We start from the raw sequence: 19,498 nt of genomic DNA on the forward strand, positions 1-19,498 counted from the left end.
TGTGTAAGCGTGCCTGAGAGTTAATTTGTTGCAGCTAGCGGCCCACATTTTTTAACTTTATGAAAATTGCACTATCACCTCCAGACATCGTGTTGGACTTTGAACCTTTAGCATGCTGCTAAAAACTAAAGTCTAAAAACATTTCACTTTATTGGCTCTGACACTGGGAGGTTAGGAAAGCGCATCTTTTGACGTAGGCCCCCAAAGCAAAAGACAGTCAAACCACTGAATTTTTAAAACACTTTTACTAGTTGTGGGCCTAGCCTTGGAATGCACACTGGAAATCAAATTAGCACTTTAGGCTTTGAATGCACTTTAATATACTGTAACTTGGCACGGTATTGAAATGTAGATTGGGGGTAAAGCTAACTCTTCAGACAGTCAATGGAAAGGGTTCGCTCGTTCTCTCTTCTAATCTTTCCTTTTAACTCCTATTTTGAACGTATGTCTTTTTAACATTCACTTGTCAGTAACCAAATCTTTTTCTCTTTTGAACTGTTCTTTTTAATTGTTATTTTTTATGCATGCCCTTCTAGCATTTATTTGGTAGCAGCCAAATATGTATTGTGCTTGCCAGGTATATGGGCGCTCCATTGTAATGATTTTAATTAAATGTACAAAAAACAACCTGCCCATCTACCAGATATCAGGAGTGAGTGGCTCATCCAATTAACAGAGATCCAAGCCTGCATGTCAGGTTTGAGTAGCAAACCCAGGCCTAAGATCTTACGGTCCAGGCTTGAAGAGCTCATCAAGTACTGAGATTTCAGAGTGTTCCGCCCAGCCCAGTGAGCCCCAGAGGCCCGATGTCCAGTACACTTGCTCCTGAGTCCTTACCTTCCTGTTCCTTTTACTGGCTCTGATCCTTGCCAAAATGTAAATAAAGAAGGAAGGGTAGTTTGATCTAATCCGCACCTATCTTTGGGCAGCTTTGGGGAAAGGGGCCCAGTAGGAAGAAGAGTGCACGGTCTGGGTTGGATTCTTTGGGACAGCTCGATGGAGTGGTTGGGATTCCATTTTGTGACTTTGAAGGGGCCATTCAGGGTAGATAAAAAAAAACGAATTTGATAAAGGCTTTTAGCCGCAGATTTCTTACCTTTGAATTTCCCGTGCTTTAGAATGGATCTGGAGGATTTTCCATGAACAGTACTTCTGAGTGCCGGCAGGTGGAATCGATCGGCTCCATGTGGCATTGTTGGTGGTGGCCGTGCTGGAAGTGACGTCAGATATATAGGTAACACCTTGGCGCACTGACATCAGTTTTTTTTTTCACACCAGTTAGCGCTGATCCTGAAAAAAGAACTCTCTGTCGTTTTTTTGACAAGTTTTTTTGACATTTTATCAACAACTTTTTGAAGAAAATTTCCTTATAGTGTGTTGAGGATGTCTTACAGGAAGGCAGGGTTTAAACCATGTGGTGTCTGTCATCGCACCATGTCGGGAACAGACCACACCTTGTGTGTCTGTTGTAGTTCAAGTGGAACCACGACTCCAAGTTGTGCTCAGACTGCCAGGCCATAGCATGAAGGCTTTGAGGGAGTGATCCCTAAAGGTGCTAGCAGCCCGGCAGGTGACATCATGTCATGCGACTCCTAGGAGATCTCTCTTCTTGCTACTCCATGTCTTTGGGTCATCTGGGAAAGAGCCATAAGAAGTACAATGTCGAAGCGTGGTTTGACTTCTCCTCATCCGTCGGCAGACATGACGACAGAACATCAGCAATCACTGCACGATCCTGCAGAGCCATCGCCAGGTTCGACTTCGTGCCTTCCTGCTTTTCCTAGAGCTGGAGCAACCCCTGCGCAGGTAAAAAATGCTATGAGGCCATGTGCTGTGTGTTAGACCTGACAGCCTTTGGGTGGTCATCCCCCAACTTTTTGCCTGCCTCACTCCACTTTTCTGGCACTGTTTTTTCTGGTTTTAAGTCTTTGTGCACTTTACCACTGCTAACCAGTGCTAAAGTGCATATGCTGTCTCGCTTCAACATGGTAACATTGGTTCATCCCCAACTGGCATATTTCTTTTACTTATAAGTCACTAGTAAAGTGCACTACATGGGCTGAGGGCCTGTAAATTAAATGCTAGTAGTGGGCCTGCAGCACTGATGGTGCCACCCACATAAGTAGCCCCTTAACCATGTCTCAGGCCTGTCAGTGCAAGGCCTGTGTGTGCAGTTTCACTGCCACTTCGACTTGGCATTTAAAAGTACTTGTCAAGCCTTAAGCTCCCCCTTTTCCCCATATGTCACCCCTAAGGTAGGCCCTAGGTAACCCATAAGGCAGGGTGCTATGTAGGTAAAAGGTAGGACATGTACATATGTGTTTTATATGTCCTGGTAGTGGAAAACTCCTAAATTAGATTTCCACTACTGTGAGACCTACCCCTTTCATAGACTAGCATTAGGAATGCCCTCATATACTTTTGAGTAGTAGATTCTGATCTGAAAGGTGTAACCAGGTCATATTTAGTATGGCCAGAATTGTAATAGGAATTCCTGCTTACTGGTGAGGTTGGATTTAATATTACTATTTTAGAAATGCCACTTTTAGAAAGTGAGCATTTCTCTGCACTTCAACCCATCTGTGCCTTACAGCCTCTCGCCAATCAACGTCTGGTCTGTGCTGGTTGACAGCTCCCTTGTGCATTTCACCCAGACAACCACAAACAGGACACTCAGGCCCATATTTATACTTTTATAGCGCCACGTTTGTGCCGTTTTTTGACGCAAAATCGGCGCAAACTTCCAAAATACAATTGTATTTTGGAAGTTTGCGCCGATTTTGCGTCAAAAAACGACGTAAATGCGACGCTAAAAGAGTATAAATATGTCCTTCAGTGACATCTGAATTCATCTGCATATTGAATGGGTCTTCGTGGGCTGGAAGGGTGGAGGGCCTGATACTTACATTTCAAAGGCCAGTGGCCTGCCCTCATACAATAGTCTGATAACCCCCCACTGGGGCCTTGACAGACAGGACTGGGTTGAAAAGGGAGCCTGTGCACTTCAAAACCACTCTTTGAAGTCTCCCCCACTTCAAAGACATTTTTGGGTATATAAACTGGGTCTCTGACCCCTTCAACTCAGACACTTCTAGACCTACACCTTTCTTCTGTCAGAGGAGCTGCCTGTCTGCCCTAAGGACTCATCTGGACTGCTTTGCTGAGAAGGACCGCTACCCTGCTGTTGTCCTGCTGCCTCTGACTTTGCTGGAAGCACTCTGCCTTCCCCCAAAGGTGCTCTCCAAGAGCTCGGATTGAGCTTGCCTCCTATCTCTGAAGTTTCAGGGCCAACAAAGACTACACCTCTTCAAGCAACTCCTTGTCCATCGAAAATCGATGCAATGCCTGCCGAAATTGATGTGAAGCCTGCATGGCGACCAAGAAATTGCCGCACATCCAACCGGAACGACGCAGCTCCACTTTCCGACTAAAAAATTTGACGCAGTGCCTATCTTGCGATGGAAAAATTCAACACATCGCCTACCGGATGATGCAGCACATATGCCTTCTTCCAGTGCGTCAAGGATTTCCATGCATCATCACTTGGCTTCAAAAAAGTCCTGCATCACAGTGAGGAGCCAAGACTGCGCACCAAAAAACGAAACAAACCCCTTGCAGTGTATAAAGAAACGGTGCATTGTCTGTGCCGCGTCGGAAAATCCGATGCAACACCTTATTTGTCCACGCCTCTTCTCCTCTGCCGTCTTCATGCATTGTTATTTTTTAAGCATACCAGGTACTGTGTGTAACAAAGAGACAACTGCTTATTTCTAAAGATTGAGAATGTTTTTAACCTTTCAAAAGTGATATTTCAGCTTGTGCTTATCGGATCTTTGTTGTTTTGACCTTATTTTATTCAGATAAATATTATCTATGTTTCTAAACCTATGTGGTGTATTTTTGTGGTGTTTTCTCTGTTACTGTATGATTTAGTGCACAACTACCTTACACATTGCTTTCTAAGTTAAGCCTGGCTGCTTAGTGCCAAGCTACCGGAGAGTGGGCACAGGAAGATTTGGATTGTGTGTGACTTACCCTGCCTTGGATTGTGGTCCCTACTTGGACAAGGGTGTATACCTCTGCCAGCCAGAGACCCCATTTCTAACACTGTGTATTTGAGCAGGCCGACCCACAGGTTTGGAGGGGGCCCTATTAGGTTCAGCGACAGTGGCTTTGGCATTGGCTCAGATGGACCTCCGTGAATTTGATCACGGATCAGGACCGGCACCGGTTGTGCCACCGTGACCTTCTCTGACGCCAGTCCTGGTGCCAACACTCCTGGTGCCCACCAGCAGCATCAACCCCATTTGGATCACCAACTCTTACAAGGAGCCAGAATGGAGTCTACTGATGACAATTCTGGCTCCAACAGAACCCACGTGTTCAAGGTCAGTGCCTGAGCCCCATTCTGGAGGGATAGGCCTTGGGGAAGAATGGGAGGGATCAATGGACCCTTTAGAATACCAGTTAGAAGGCCAGAGGATGAACTGGTGTGAGAAACGGGGTGAATGCTGCGGACTGGATACATTTCCAGATGCTGGTATGCTTTCTCCTCCTACCATGGCTACAGGGGAGGGAGCGACATAGGCTATGGTGGTGACGAGGGTAGCTGAAGTCATGGACCTCGAGTTGCCCTCGGTGGCAGTCAAGATGAACATCCTGATGGAAGTGCTACAGCCAGGAGCTTCCTCTTCTGAACCACTGCTCCCTTTCAATTGAGAACTGACAGATATCATACTGCGAACCTGGTTGAAGCCCAGCACAGGGCCTCCTGTGACTAGGACAAACACCCACCTCCATCGCCCCAGACCTGTGGACCCAAACTTCCTAACCCAACACCCCATCCCTGACAGCTTTGTAGTCCAAGCCTCCACCTCCCATGGCGTGTTCCTTTCCGCATCTCCGTACAGGGAATCCAAGGGGCTGAATAGCTTGGGAAAGAAGATGTTTTCTTCCACCAGCCTTGCATTGCGGTCAGTGAACATCACGCTTATTGGGTTGCTATTCCCACACTTTGTGGGACACAGTTGCGCAAGTGCTGCCACAGGCCCTGGAGGAGGCCAGGGCCATTTTCTCTCAAGCAGTTAAGGATGGGAGAGATGCAGCGAAGTTCACCATTAGGTGTGATTTAGACACGACCGACTCACTGGGCAGAGTGCTTTCTTCAACGTTGGTGCTTCGATGCCACGGCTGCCTGAGAACATCTGACCTTTCAGGGGATGTCCAGGCCTCCCTTATGGACATGCCCTTTGATGGCAATCATCTCTTCAGAGACAAGGGAGACTCTGCGCTGGAGAGCTTTAAGCACTCGTGGGACATGGCCAAGTCCTTGGGCCTCTCAGCTGCCTGCATCACCCTCAGTCTGCCTTTTGATTCTTTTGTGGCTTTGGAAGGGCCTTTCAACCACACCAACCTTATCCCAGCCACCAGCCCACGCAAGCTTCCCAGACTTGACTTTGGTGAACGAGGGCACGGTTCATACTGACCCGGTGGGTCAGGTAGCCAGAGGTTTGCTGCAGCCACCAATCCTACACAGCCACAGCACCTAATCCCTCCTACTCTTGCCCTACAAGATCATAGGCATCCATTTGGTGGCAGACTGAGCCATCATCTCCACCACTGCCAGTCCATAAGACTGGATAGGTGGATCTTACAGATCATTCGGAGGGGCTATTCCCTCCCCTTCAAATCCTCCACTCCCCTATTCCTCTATCTCACAATCGTCTGACAGTGGATCTTTTGTCCCTGCTCCACGAGGAAGTCATGACTCTCTTGGCCAAGGGGGCCATAGAGAGGGTTCCAATTTCATAAGTAGGCAGTGGTTGTTATTTCCGCTACTTTCTGATACCCAAAAGAACGAAGGTTTTCGGCCTATCTTAGATCTGCGAACCCTCAAACTCTTCCTCAAAAAGGAGAAGTACAAAATGCTCACACTGGCTCAGGTCCTGTCTGCTTTGGACCTAGGAGACTGGATGATAGTGTTGGACTTGAAGGATACTTATTTCCATAGTCCCATCCTGCAGGCGCACAGATGTTATTTGCCATTTACAGTAGGCCACAAGCACTTTCAGTTTACTGTGCTCCGCTTTGGCCTTACCAACACTCTTCAGGTGTTCACAAAGGTGATGGCAGTGGTTGCAGCTCCTCTGAGGAGATCAGAGGTGCCAGTCTTCTGCTATCCCGTCATCTGGTTGTTGATGGCGGGCTAAACCTAGGCTGTTGTCTCCTACCCCAGACTACGGTGCACCTCCAGCAACCGCTGGGGTTCACAATAAACATGCCGAAGTCACACTGGACTCCCTCTCACACACTCCCTCTCATTGGAGCTGTTCCGGAGACAGTGGAGTTTGGGGCTTATCCTTCGGAGCAATGAGTCTAGGATATTCAGGCTTTGATACCGATGTTTCAGCCTCTAGCCTGGATGTCAGCGAGAATTACTCTGAGGCTGCTGGGCCTTATGGCCTCCTGCTTCCTGCTTGTGACACATCCCTAGTGGCATATGGGGGCTCTGCAGTGGGACCTGAAGTTCCAGTGGGCGCAGCATCCATATGGAGGTGGCACAAGGTCTCTTTCAGCAGTGGGGGAGCTTAGGTTACATCTGTTCGCCTTGGAAGAAAATGCACAATGTCAGCAGTTTTGCATGCTGAAGTTTCCAAGGTGGCTATTGCTCAGAGAGTATTTTCGAGTGGACCTCAAGCCTCCTGTACACTGCCCATACCACTCCTGCCCAGAGTTCTCAAGAGTATCAGGGACGGCCGGGCCCAAGTCACCCTTGTGGCTCCGGACGGGGCATGGAGAATCGAGTATCTTGCGCTTCTTTCTCTTTCCGGTTCGGCTTTGGGTACTCTGAAGGGTTACCTTTCTGGTCTGTCTGCCTTCTTGCAGCTACCTGACCAACCCTCTATATTTAAGTCCCCTATTGTACATAGATTTGTTAAAGGTCTTGTAAATATGTCCCCCCCTTTGTCTTTCACTATACCTCAGTGGGCCTTAATTTGGTTCTTACATTTTTTATGAGTCCTCCTTTCGAGCCTCCACATAATTATCCCCTCTGGCTGCTAACACTCAAAGCAGCACTTCTTGTGGCAATAATATATGCCAGGAAGGTGACTGAGCTGCACGCTTTGTCAATGAAGCCTCCCTACTTGACTGTGTTTACAGACAAACTGGTGCTTTGCACTAGGGCCTTTTTCCTCTCGAAAGTGGTGGCACAATTTCACATGGGCCAATCTGTCACTTTGCCCACTTTCTACGCTCCTCCACATCCCTCCAAAGGAGAGGAGTGACTCCACCATCTGGGCCTAAAAAGGGCATTGTCATTCTACCTTGACCACACAAAAGAGTTTTGGTGGATGACCAACTGAGCGTGGGGTATGTTCGTACAAAGAAAGGTCAGGCTGTACAGAAACAAACTATTTCTTGATGGGTCATTCTCTGCATCAAAATCTGCTATGCATTTACCAAGAAGCAACCGCATGAGGGCTTGCAGGCTGCACATAGGGTCCCAGTCCTAGAAATCTGCCAGGCAGCAACGTGGGCATCCCTGCACACGTTTACCAAACATTACTGCCTGGACAGTCGGGTTCACAGGTGCATTTCACCCTTTCAGTCCTGAAGAATGTCCTAGTTTAACAAATTTGTCTGCAGCTCGCCACCAGGGATGGTATTGCTGGTACATATAATCAAGGGTAAGGAATCTGCAGCTAGAAGTGTCTGTCAGATAAGTAAGATTCTTCCGGATCTTCTGTATCCAGCCTGACACCTGGGAAATTCAATCTGTGGCTAGCTATTGTCTCTACCAGATAAGGCTTTACCAAAGGTAACTTTTTCTTCTCTTCTTCCAGTCCTGCTCTTCTAACAGTCACCAACAATAGGTGTTCTAGAAAGTTGCTTTGTTTGATGATGTATTCTTGGTTTTCAGATGTGCTGTGACATCATTCACCAGAAGGAGGTCCCTTTAACACAGTCAGGCTATGCCCGGTATTGACACCCAAGACATGTGGTACTAAAAGCTTGGTGATGAAACATTATGGGAGATATCAGATGGAGCATCTATGATGGAGGGGGGCGGGCCACTGAAGGCTCTAGCCAGATATGTATCTCTGGTTCAGCTCGGGGTTCTCTTGGGCGCTCAATCCCAAAATGAGCTGAGCTTTTAGATTGCTTCTGTCTGCACCGATGCTGTAACCTCAGGCACCAGATTTTCAAGACATACCATTAAAACATGAGAGAAAGATATATTCATCTATTGTCCCTTACTGACCAAATTCCGTTAGCCTATACAAATATCTCTCTTGGGTTAAATAGAGTGTTATGCTGTTACATTTACAATACGAACATAGGCCACATATAGGGTCACATGACAACAGATTTGAATCAGTTTAATAATGGCAATGTCGTCTGAATGGGTATGAATATTTCTAAGTTCAAACTATCATATTTAGTAAACGTCTCCCAATGTAATCTGATGTACTAAGGTGAAATGTTTCTGCTGTTAGAAAAAAAACTATTTTTTTTTTTCAGTTTTAAGAGACTTTAATAATTGAATGATGTTTATGGCACGATTTGCATGACTAACATTTTCATGGATCGGCTTATGCCTGGGCTCGTAGATCCAATAGAGATTCTCAGGCTGGCTCTCCCTGTAAATTTGTTGATTCTCCCACCTCTAATCTACAAGGCCTAGACATATCTTTTTATTGCAGGGCAGTGACCCCACGGGAGCTTCCTCTTACTGTTCTGCCCCATGCCTCTCCCAAATCCTGCCCCAGTCTAACCGCCTACCACAGGCAAAAATGTATTTTGGCGGACTCTGCCATCGGCCACCAAAATATCGTATTTTTTCCCCTAAGCTGCCATCTTATCCCTTAAAATGCTCGAAGGATTCGCTGCAAATACCATAAAGTGATGTATACAATCATGTTTCCGCCAAGCCAAGGGCACCCCAGAAGACTTCTTTCCCATGCCTTTTATTTAGCCTCTGCTCTTTCCTTTTACAAATGATTGTTTCCAGGTGTGTTGGTCTGATGATTCAACTAAACCGTACTCTAATGGTCCATTAATGTGTTTATTTATACCCCCAAACTGACAAGGATAGGGCCTGGTGAAATGAAGTCATCTGTTACCCCTTCGTAGGAGAGTGTCCCATATTATGACAGACAGAGGGGAATGAGCTCATGGTGGGAGCACCGGATTGCACAGGCAGTGGGGTCCTTGCGTGAAGAGTGTGTGGTGCTTGTTTTTATCCTTGCAGTTGTGCGTCATGGCCACGTATTCTATGCTCCCTCAGAAGTGGTCAGGCCAGCTGGCGAGGGTGCTGGCAGCTTTTGTTTTCACAGCCGAAACCTGGTGCTATCGCTTCTTCTGCCGGAAGGATGTGTGTGCTGAAGCAGACTGGGATGCCAGCAGAAGCATGACGGCAAGATGCAGCCCGGCCTAGCTTGGAAACCCATGCAGTTGCCACCTCCGCACTGTGAACAGGCCGCGTGTTTACATGAGTGATGGTGGCAGCGCGACCAAGTTCACATCCTGTTTTTCTGTAGTAGGTTCGAAAACATGGCAGGGCCGAGGGTGCCATTGACTAGGAAAAGGAAGGGGGGGGAGCTGGTCATCACATGGAGTGTTGCAGCCCAAAACCAGAAGCTCGGGTGCTATACTGAATCCAGCCGATGGACATTTGAACTTTATAGTTAATGACCAGTTCGCTCTTGTGCAAGTGGCGTCAGCAGGGTGCGGGCTGACGGGACTCTCTGGTAGAGTCTCCATGGTTGACGTAAATCCGTTCATGAGCACTATTTAGATTCCACAGAACTTCATACTTCATGTCCCATACTAGTTTTAACTCGAAGTGGCTCCCGTTGACAGTCATTGTGTCCCTTTGTACGAATCACACCGGGCAGACTGGGTGCAAGAGGAAAACCTCTACTTTAATATGTGAGCACAGAGTTACAGGTGGGCTCGCGAAGAACATCTCTACGAGTTTTAAGAGTTCTTTAAAGGGGCTGTGACTGAATTCAAAAATCTACAGCGCTGCAGCTGCCACTGAAGAGCGGGTGTCCCAGCGCGTAAGCAAAATACAAATATCTGACGGAACTAATTGCTGAAAAGGTAGGTTTTCAGCGTTTTTTAACAGACTGCCACCTGATGAATGATGATGTCACTGTAGGTTTTACAACCCAGCCAGTGATTGTCACTCAGTGATCCCTTTATTAAAGCTAACTTATGAGTCACACTTAAAACCCACTGTAAGGACGGTAGTGGGTTCATTAAAAAACACATTGAGGTGAAAGAATAAAGGATGGTATGTCCGAACCAAGATCATAAGAAGTATTCTTAGAGAACATTGGTTCCCAACCTTCTGATTCCTGAGGACCCCCACTGAATCACCACTGGAAGCGGGGGACCCCCAGCAATTTGTACGATTTAAATTTCAAACATGAAAACAGTAGCTCACAAAAAATACACAAACAAATACACGCCAAACAAATACTCTAATTACTAAAGATACAATGATTTTATATTGAAAAAGATGCAAAAATCGAAATATTCTAATGGGAAGGTTAGCGCTGCATGTCGGCAATAAACTTTTCGATGTTTTGTTTTATTTAGGAATTCTGAATCCTCAGGTCAGTTTCTACATTTCCCAAATGATTTCTGTTTTTATTTTTTAGGTACATAAAACCTGAGAAAGCTTTCTCACATAAATATGTGGTGGGGAAAGGAAATAAAACCATAAGGGCCTCTCGTCTCTCCGTAGCCTCTCTGTCACATGTAATTCATTAGTTTAATAGCACCTCTTATACCAGTGTGGGGTGTCGAAGCACTTTGCAGGGGACCACAAGGTGTAGGATTTACATCTCATCCACACTGGTAGGCATTTTCTAAGAGTGCTTGGTCTGGAGAAGCACATACTCAGGATTCAGAACATAACACAGTGGTTTGAGCTGACTTTAATAGTAAGAATGTCTATGCAAGCAAACCTTTTTAGCAGTATAAGTAAAATGAAAGACTGAAGGAAAAAATCACTTTTTAATTTGTGCCATGATGTTTGCATGCAGCTCTTTGATGGCAGTTTATATGCAGCTCTTTGATGGCAGTTCATAGCTCACTGTGTTAAAATACATTGTAACTTATGAACTGCACAGTAACAAAATAATCTTTTTGACAAAAGCAGTAACCCACTGTGCTATGCACACAAAATACTGTTCTTTGCATGATACATGTTCTTTACAGCAGACTTATTTACCATCTGCTCTACCTCAAATGAGTCAAAACTGCCAATAGATAAAACTCCCATCTCTCTCCAGCAGGTACATTAATCACCAGAGTTATTTTGACACTTTTATTTTCGCCCCAAAGCTGCTGGATGTACAAGGAACTGCTGCACAAAGAAAGTAATAAATATTAATACACATGCACGTGTTTCTGTGGAGAGGCCCCAGCGTAAGAAGAGCCTTCCTGTGGGCCCAGGCCTACGGACCCCGTAGGAATGTGTCACGGACCCGTGAGGGGCTGCGGATCACAGATTGAGAACAGCTGTTATAGAACATATTTACTACATAATACAAAAGGTTGGGGAAAAATTGAAGATATGTTTAGTGTTATTCTTGGTGTCTGAATTTGCTGTCCACCTTAATCAGCATTTTCAAGTTCTACCATTTTAACTTGTTGGCTTAAAGCTTGGTTTTGCAACTTAGCTAACTTAACATTGTCTGGAGCATCAGGGATTGCTTGTGAGAGAATCAGATGTTGCGCCATTTACATTGTTATATTTGACCTTATCGGCTTCGCTGATATTTTAGTTTCTTTCTTCTGCTCTAGAGCTGGCGGCAGAAGGTCTCTACAGGTTTGATGTTTTTACAGTTTTTGCCTTGTTTACTGAAGCTTTACAGAGGAAAACCAACGGGGCTATAAGTAGAATTTGGCATCATTCTCACATTCAAAAATTAACCTTCTCTGACAAACCAGTTCCTTATGCTTGTGTAATCATGGTTTGAAATTATTTTTTTGCTTTGCAAATAAAACATGTCCTTCTAACACCAATGTAATTACTTTTTTTTCTTAAATTTTATATGAAACCCATCTGCATTTGTGCTTTCTGGTCACAAATGTTGGCTTATCTCAGAAGACAAAACATAACTTGGCTGTTCCATTCTGTGTCCAAGAAGGAAAAAATAAAATGCACTAGACATAATATATATTGTTGGTTTAAAAGTATTCATGTAAACAAAGAAACTGAAAGTCATGAACTGAAATGCATTCATAAGTAGAGACAAAGAATGATCATATGCAAATCACATGTATGCCATATTATTCCATGAACAATTATTGTGATTTTTAGTTTATAAAAATTTTCATAGTTATTCCCCATTTATATTGTTTAGGTGAAATGCACGTATAATAATGTACTTGAATGTGCATTAACCCCTTCTGTGCCCAGGACGTAATGGTTACGTCCTGAGGCACAGTGCTCGTGTGCCCAGGATGTAACCATTATGTCCTGGGCACAGAGCCCAGAGGGAGCACTAGCGCTCCCTCTGTGGGGTCCCCCGCCACCCGCCAAAGGCAGGGATGGAAGGGGAAGCCCTTCCCCTTCCACCCTCACCCCCTGTAATGAGATCATTACACCGTGCCGGTCGCACTGGAAGCCATTTGCTTCAAGTGCGAGTACAGAGAAACAGGTAAGTTTCTCTTCCGGCGGGTGGGGGGTTTGGGACAAAGAGGCACCGGGGGAAAGGAAAGGCAGGAATGCCCACTAGACGCCAGGGATTTTATTTTTGTATGTGTGCAATGTTTTCGAGTTTGGGAGCGGCCCCTTGGGCAAGGGTCGCTCCCATTTGGGGGCATGTTTCTTGTGGCCATTTCTGCCCCCCTTGGGTGCAAATCGGCCTAATATTTTTAGGCCGATCTGCCCCCAAAGGGGGCAGAATCCACTAGACGCCAGGGAATTATTTTTTTTGTATGTGTGTGATGTTTTGCGTTGGGGAGCGGCCCCTTGGGCAAGGGTCGCTCTCATTTGGGGGCATGTTTCTTGTGGCCATTTCTGCCTCCCTTGGGGGCAGATCGGCCTAGAATCCACTAAACGCCAGGGTTTTTTCTTTTTTTTATGTTTGCAATGTTTTGCGTTGGGGAGCGGCCCCTTGGGCAAGGGTCGCTCCCATTTGGGGGCATGTTTCTTGTGGCCATTTCTGCCTCCCTTGGGGGCAGATCGGCCTAGAATCCACTAAACGCCAGGGTTTTTTCTTTTTTTATGTTTGCAATGTTTTGCGTTGGGGAGCGGCCCCTTGGGCAAGGGTCGCTCCCATTTGGGGGCATGTTTCTTGTGGCCATTTCTGCCCCCGTTGAGGGCAGATGGGCTTAATATTTTTAGGGCGATCCACTAGTCGCCAGGGATTTTTTTTTTTTTGTATGTGTGCAATGTTTTGCGTTGGGGAGCGGCCCCTTGGGCAAGGGTCACTCCCATTTGGGTGCATGTTTCTTGGGGGCAGATTGGCCTAATATTTTTGGGCCGATCTGCTCCCAAAGGGGGCAGAATCCACTAGACGCCAGGGAATTTGTTTTTTCGTATGTGTGCAATGTTTTGCATTGGGGAGCGGCCCCTTGGGCAAGGGTCGCTCCAATTTGGGGGCATGTTTCTTGTGGCCATTTCTGCCCCCCCTTGGGGGCAGATCGGCCTATTATTTTTAGGCGAATCCACTAGACGCCAGGGAATTTTTTTTTTGTATGTTTACAATGTTTTGCTTTGGGGAGCGGCCTCTTGGGCAAAGGTCGCTCCCATTTGGGGGCATGTTTCTTGTGGCAATTTCTGTCCCCCTTGGGGGCAGATCAGCCTATTTTTTTATGCCCATCTGCCCCCAAGGGGGGGCAGAAGCCACTTAGGCACCAGGGATAGTGTGTGTGTGTGTTTTTTTTGTTTGTTTGGGGGGTGGCCCATTGGGCAAGGGTCGCTCCCAATGGGGGCACACTACTAAATGTATTTTCTGCCCTCCTTGGGGCAGATAGGCCTATTTTTTAGTAGGCCCATCTGCCCTTATGGCAGAATCCACTTAGGCACCAATTTCTAAATGCTTGATGGGTGGGTGTTTGTCAATTGACGAAGTATTTGTATTTGTGATTTTAAAATAATTCTCTTTTTTGTTCTAGTTCAAAGCATTTGCTTTTTTTGCTGTGGCTCCTTGTAGTTTTGGTGGTGGTTGACCTGCGGTTTGCATAGTTGCATGTTTTAGGTAAGTAAAAACAATTTACTCCAAAGGAGTATTGTTGCTATGCATGAATGACATGTTTGTAGGTGGTGTACTAAATGCAGGTTTGTGTGTGAAATTGTCCTTAGATTTGTGCACAATTATATTTGTGTTATCTTATTTCTAATTTGCTTTTCTTTCTTTCTTTTTAGTGGGATATCATTGGTGATTGTTGTGTCTGTGCAGAGTAGTTGCTGGTGATTCAAGCATTTTCAGGCAAGTGAGCAATATAGTTTTTGAGTTTATAACTCTTACTAATAAAGCTACACTTTATTACTTATCTTACACAGTGCTGGTTGTTGGTGGTGCATTTGTCCAATTAATTTTCGTAGGAAAGATCATGGCTAGCCGCAGGATGACCGCTCAGCAGGTGGTTGGTATGCTTTTTGAGTCATTGTCTGATCATGATTATGAGACGGACTCTGCATCTGAGGCAGAGGAGGAAGTGAGAGATTCTGGCAGTGAAGTTTCTGTCAGAGAGAAATCATCTGATAAGGAAGCCACACTCAGTGCGGATGAAGGGCCTGTTTTAGAGGAGGTCACTGATGTGTCAATAGTGCGGCAACCTGGGGCTGAAAGGTTTCCCGTTAGAAGACCTGAACTCTGGGTTGCCCCAAACATGGAGCAGCCAGAGTTGCCTGCCGTTACTGGTCTCCCGGGGTGTAGAGTCAATACAGAGAACTTTTTGCCTGTCAATTTCTTTGAGTTATTTGTGGATGATGTGTTTTTGGAAGAGATTGTTGAGCAGACTAATTTGTATGCGTAGCAGTATTTGAGGGACAATGCTGCTAGACTTAGGCCACACTGTAGAGCTACCCAGTGGATTCTCACAAATTTGGAGATGAAAAGGTTTTTGGGTTTGACTCTTTTGATGGGGTTGATAAGGAAGCCATCACTGGCTTCTTATTGGTCTACTAGTCCCTTGATGGCAACAGCTATATTTCCTGCAACCATGAGTCGTAATCAGTATTTGCTTCTTCTTAGGATGCTGCATTTTATTGAAAATGCATTAGCCTTGCCACAAGATCACCCTGATTCTGAGCGTCTTTTTAAGATTAGGCCTGTCCTTGATCATTTTGTAGATCGGTTTTCAGAGATCTATGTTCCAGGCAAAGAAATATATGTGGACGAGTCTTTGGTCCTATTCAAGGGTCGTTTGGTTTTTAGGCAGTACATTCCTAGCAAGAGGGCACGATATGGAATTAAATTGTATATGCTGTCTGAAAGTAGTACTGGATATGTGTATCGTTTCCGTGTCTACACTGGTAGGGATTCCAGTATTGACCCCCCTGGTTGTCCTCCCACTTTTGGAGTTACTGAGAAAATTGTGTGGGAACTTGGTAGATGACTGTTCAACAAAGGTCACCGCTTGTATGTAGATAACTTCTACACTGGAGTGCAGTTGTTCAAGGAATTGTTTAGAGTGGACACTGTTGCTTGTGGCACAATTCGTTGTAACCGGAAAGGCTATCCAAGGGAGCTTGTCTGTAAAAAACACTTGAGAGGGGACAATGCAGTTCCTTGCGGAATGATGAGCTGCTAGCTTTGAAATTTTCAGACAGGAGGGATGTCTACATGCTAAGTACCATCCATGATGAGAGCACTTCCCCCGTGACTGTTTGTGGCCAGGTTGCTGAATTGCGCAAACCTGTGTGCATTTTATATTATAATAAGCACATGGAAGGTGTAGATAGGGTTGGTCAAAGGTTGGAACCTTATACTGCTATTCGGAAGTCTTACGTTTGGTATAAGAAGTTAGCAATTCACCTCTTCCACTTAGCAACTTTTAATGCTTTTATTGTGTTTAAGGATAGGTCTCCAGAGTCAAAGATGACATTTATGAAAATTCAGGAGTCAGTGATAGAGAGCCTTATTGTGGTGGAACAGGCCAGAGTTCCTAGAGAAGCAGTGGTGGAGGATGTGGCTAGATTGAAAGATCGCCACTTTGCTGAGCACATTCCTCCCATATCCAAAAAAGACTTTCCAGCTAAGAAATGTAGAGTGTGTTTTCGAAGAGGTATCCGGAGGGAGACTCGAATGTACTGCCCAGATTGTCCTTCAAAGCCTGGGCTGTGTGTGGGTGGTTGTTTCAAGAATTACCACACCCAGAAGAATTACTGGGAACAACCATGAGTGTAAAATGCCTGTTTTGTATTTTCATGTGTTCAGTTTCATGGTTGGCATTTCTGTTATGTACTTAGTTAGAGCTTTTGTGTTTGTAGTTTTGTAATTATTTCTAATTAATTAGTGGTTTTTTTATTTAAAAAAAAAAAAAGTGATGCCATTGTGTGTGGAGTGGTCTTGGCTGACGGTGTACATATTGACTTGCTGTTGGCTACTGCAACACACTGCCAGCCAAACACCACTCCTCACACTCCCATCAGCTGGTGTGATTGCTGTATCAGGCATGTGGGCGTATGTAAGTGATGGGCCCTTGAGTGGCGCTGTCTATCAATGCGAGTGTTGTAATGTGCTGGGCCCGTGGCTGGTGGCGTGAATGGTCTTGTGCATGTCATGTATGAAAGGTGTGTGAATGGACTGTAAAGCGGTTGGTGCCTTGCCGTAGCTTTACAGCTCACGAGCTGTGAGTCATTGGTTCAGTTTTTTGGCAGTTATTAACAGTGCATTTCATTTTTGTGAAATCTCTTGTTAATAAAATTTGACCCACTGAACCATCACTCACCCTCGTGCCAAATCCAACCAGTATGTGTGGTAAAAATGACATAACCTGTGCCGCTGTAATCAGGCGTCACAGCACACCTGTGACACGCTAGGTTCCTTGGGTGGGACCCCGATGATGAAGCATGCCACCAACTTGGTTGGTGGGTGAGGGGTCTTTTTAACATAACCTAAGTGTGTTTCTTTTCACAATTTTAGTGTTTGGAACATCACATAAGTGTGTGGACACACCAAAATGATCTATTGTAAAACTACCTGTGTTTGGGGGGGTGGCACCTATGGTTTTGGTCCCGGGTGTGGCCTTCATCTAGGGAAACCTACCAAACCCAGGCATGTTTTAAAAATAGACACCCCAAGGAGTCCAAGGAGTTGTGGCTTGCCTGGATCCCCCAACATTTTCTTACCCAGACTCCTCGGCAAAGCTCAAAATTTGCATACAAAAATCATATTTTCCTCACTTTTCTTTGTAGGATCACCGCTGCCGCACAAATTTCCTACCACCCAGCGTTCCCCTCAGTCCCCCAAGTAAAATGATACCTCACTTGCATGGGACCCCAAAGCAGAGTCAGCCTAAAAGATGTATAAAAGAAAAATATGTGCTTATCAACTCACTGTGCTATCCCCTCAATCTCTACAAGTTTTTGGCCTTTTTCTGTTGCAGGCACCTGGCCCACCCGCACAAGTGAGGTACCATTTTTATCGGGATACTTGGGGGAACGCTGGGTGGAAGGAAATTTGTGGCTCCTGTCAGATTCCAGAACTTTCTGTCACCGAAATGTGAGGAAAAAGTGGGTTTTTTTGGCTGAATTTTGAGGTTTGCAAAGGATTCTGGGTAACAGAACCTGGTCAGAGCCCCACAAGTCACCCCATCTTGGATTCCCCTAGTTGTCTAGTTTCAAAAATGTGCTAGGTCGCTAGGTTTCCCCAGGTGCTGGCTGAGCTAGAGGCCAAAATCCACAGCTAGGCACTTTGCAAAAAACAGGTCTGTTTTCTGTGAAAAAATGTGATTTGTCCACGTTGTGTTTTGGGCCATTTCATTTCATGGGCGCTAGGCCTACCCATGCAAGTGAGGTACCATTGTTATCAGGAGACGTGGAGGAACACAGAATAGCAAAACAATTGTTATTGCCCCTTGTCTTTCTCTATATTTTTTCCTTCCAGGCAGTGTGTAAAAAAGACGTCTATTTGAGAAATGCCCTGTAATTCACATGCTAGTATGGGCACCCCAGATTTCAGAGATGTGCAAATAACCACTGCTTCTCAACACCTTATCTTGTGGCCATTTTGGAAACACAAAGGTTTTCTTGATACCTATTTTTCACTTTTTATATTTCAGCAAATGAATTGCTGTATACCCGGTATAGAATAAAAACCCATTGCAAGGTGCAGCTAATTTATTGGCTCTGGGTACCTAGAGTTCTTGATGAACCTAAAAGCCCTATATATCCTCGTAACCAGAAGAGTCCAGCTGACGTAACGGTATATTGCTTTCAAATATCTGACATCGCAGGAAAAAGTTACAGAGTAAAACGTGGAGAAAAATGGCTGTTTTTCACCTCAATTTCAATATTTTTTTATTTCAGCTGTTATTTTCTGTAGGAAACACAAATGTGAACAAAAGGTTATGAGGGCCTAAGCGCGAACTGCCCCAAATAGCCAAAAAAAGGCTCGGCACAGGAGGGGGAAAAGGCCTGGCAGCAAAGGGGTTAAGGGTTATGCTAATCTAGGCTGGAGATGAGGCCTGTGATTGTTCTCTTTGTGTTTAATTTTCAATGTGACAGTTTGCTTTTGATGGGTATTTCCTTGCTTGCAGGTGCATCAACAAGCCTTCTTTTAATGGAAATCTTATTGCTAGTTATAGATAAGGGTGCTATGAGAAGACAGGTTGCCAAGGACGGGAGTGTTAACATGGAACTGTACATGAGAACTCTTGTCTGGATTTCTGAAGACAAGAGCAAACCCAAGGTCGTCCCGATGGCTGAACCAAGAGATGCAAGCCTTATTAAAGGGTACCATTCACAACTGTGTACAGATTATGGAAAGTTACTGGTGGTGACGTCAGCTTTCTAAAGTTAAGAGGATAAGAGTGTTTTGGCTAGTTAGAGATTCAGATGCTTCTTGCCTATGACTAGAGCAAACGTTTAGCAACTTAGAGAGGTTTAGACCTCTCTTTCCGCATTGCTTGGCTGATAAAGCTTTATGCTACACACATCTTCCTTGCAGAAACTTCTAATTAGGTTTCTGTAGTGCTGACACTTTTTTTCATGCCTAACATTTTAAGCTAGAATAATTTAGGTTTTCCTTTAAAGGAGATAGACAAATATAGGTTAAATTGTCAGGAGAACCAAGGCTTGAACTATGAGCACCAAGTGCTATTTCTTATTTTCTGTATTGTTGCTACTGAAGTCTTCCTTCTGGCGCATTTTAATTTTGTTCACACTTTAAATCATATTTGGTAATCTTATACTTGTACAGCATGTTTTTGAAATTCATTTATAGAAGTCTGGGTTTGAATTTGTAATAAACCTTTTAAGATTTTAATTTGCCTCCAAGATTCGATGTGTGACCAAATGGGTTAC

This window comes from Pleurodeles waltl, chromosome 3_1 (assembly GCF_031143425.1).
Source record: "Pleurodeles waltl isolate 20211129_DDA chromosome 3_1, aPleWal1.hap1.20221129, whole genome shotgun sequence".
NCBI lineage: Eukaryota > Metazoa > Chordata > Amphibia > Caudata > Salamandridae > Pleurodeles > Pleurodeles waltl.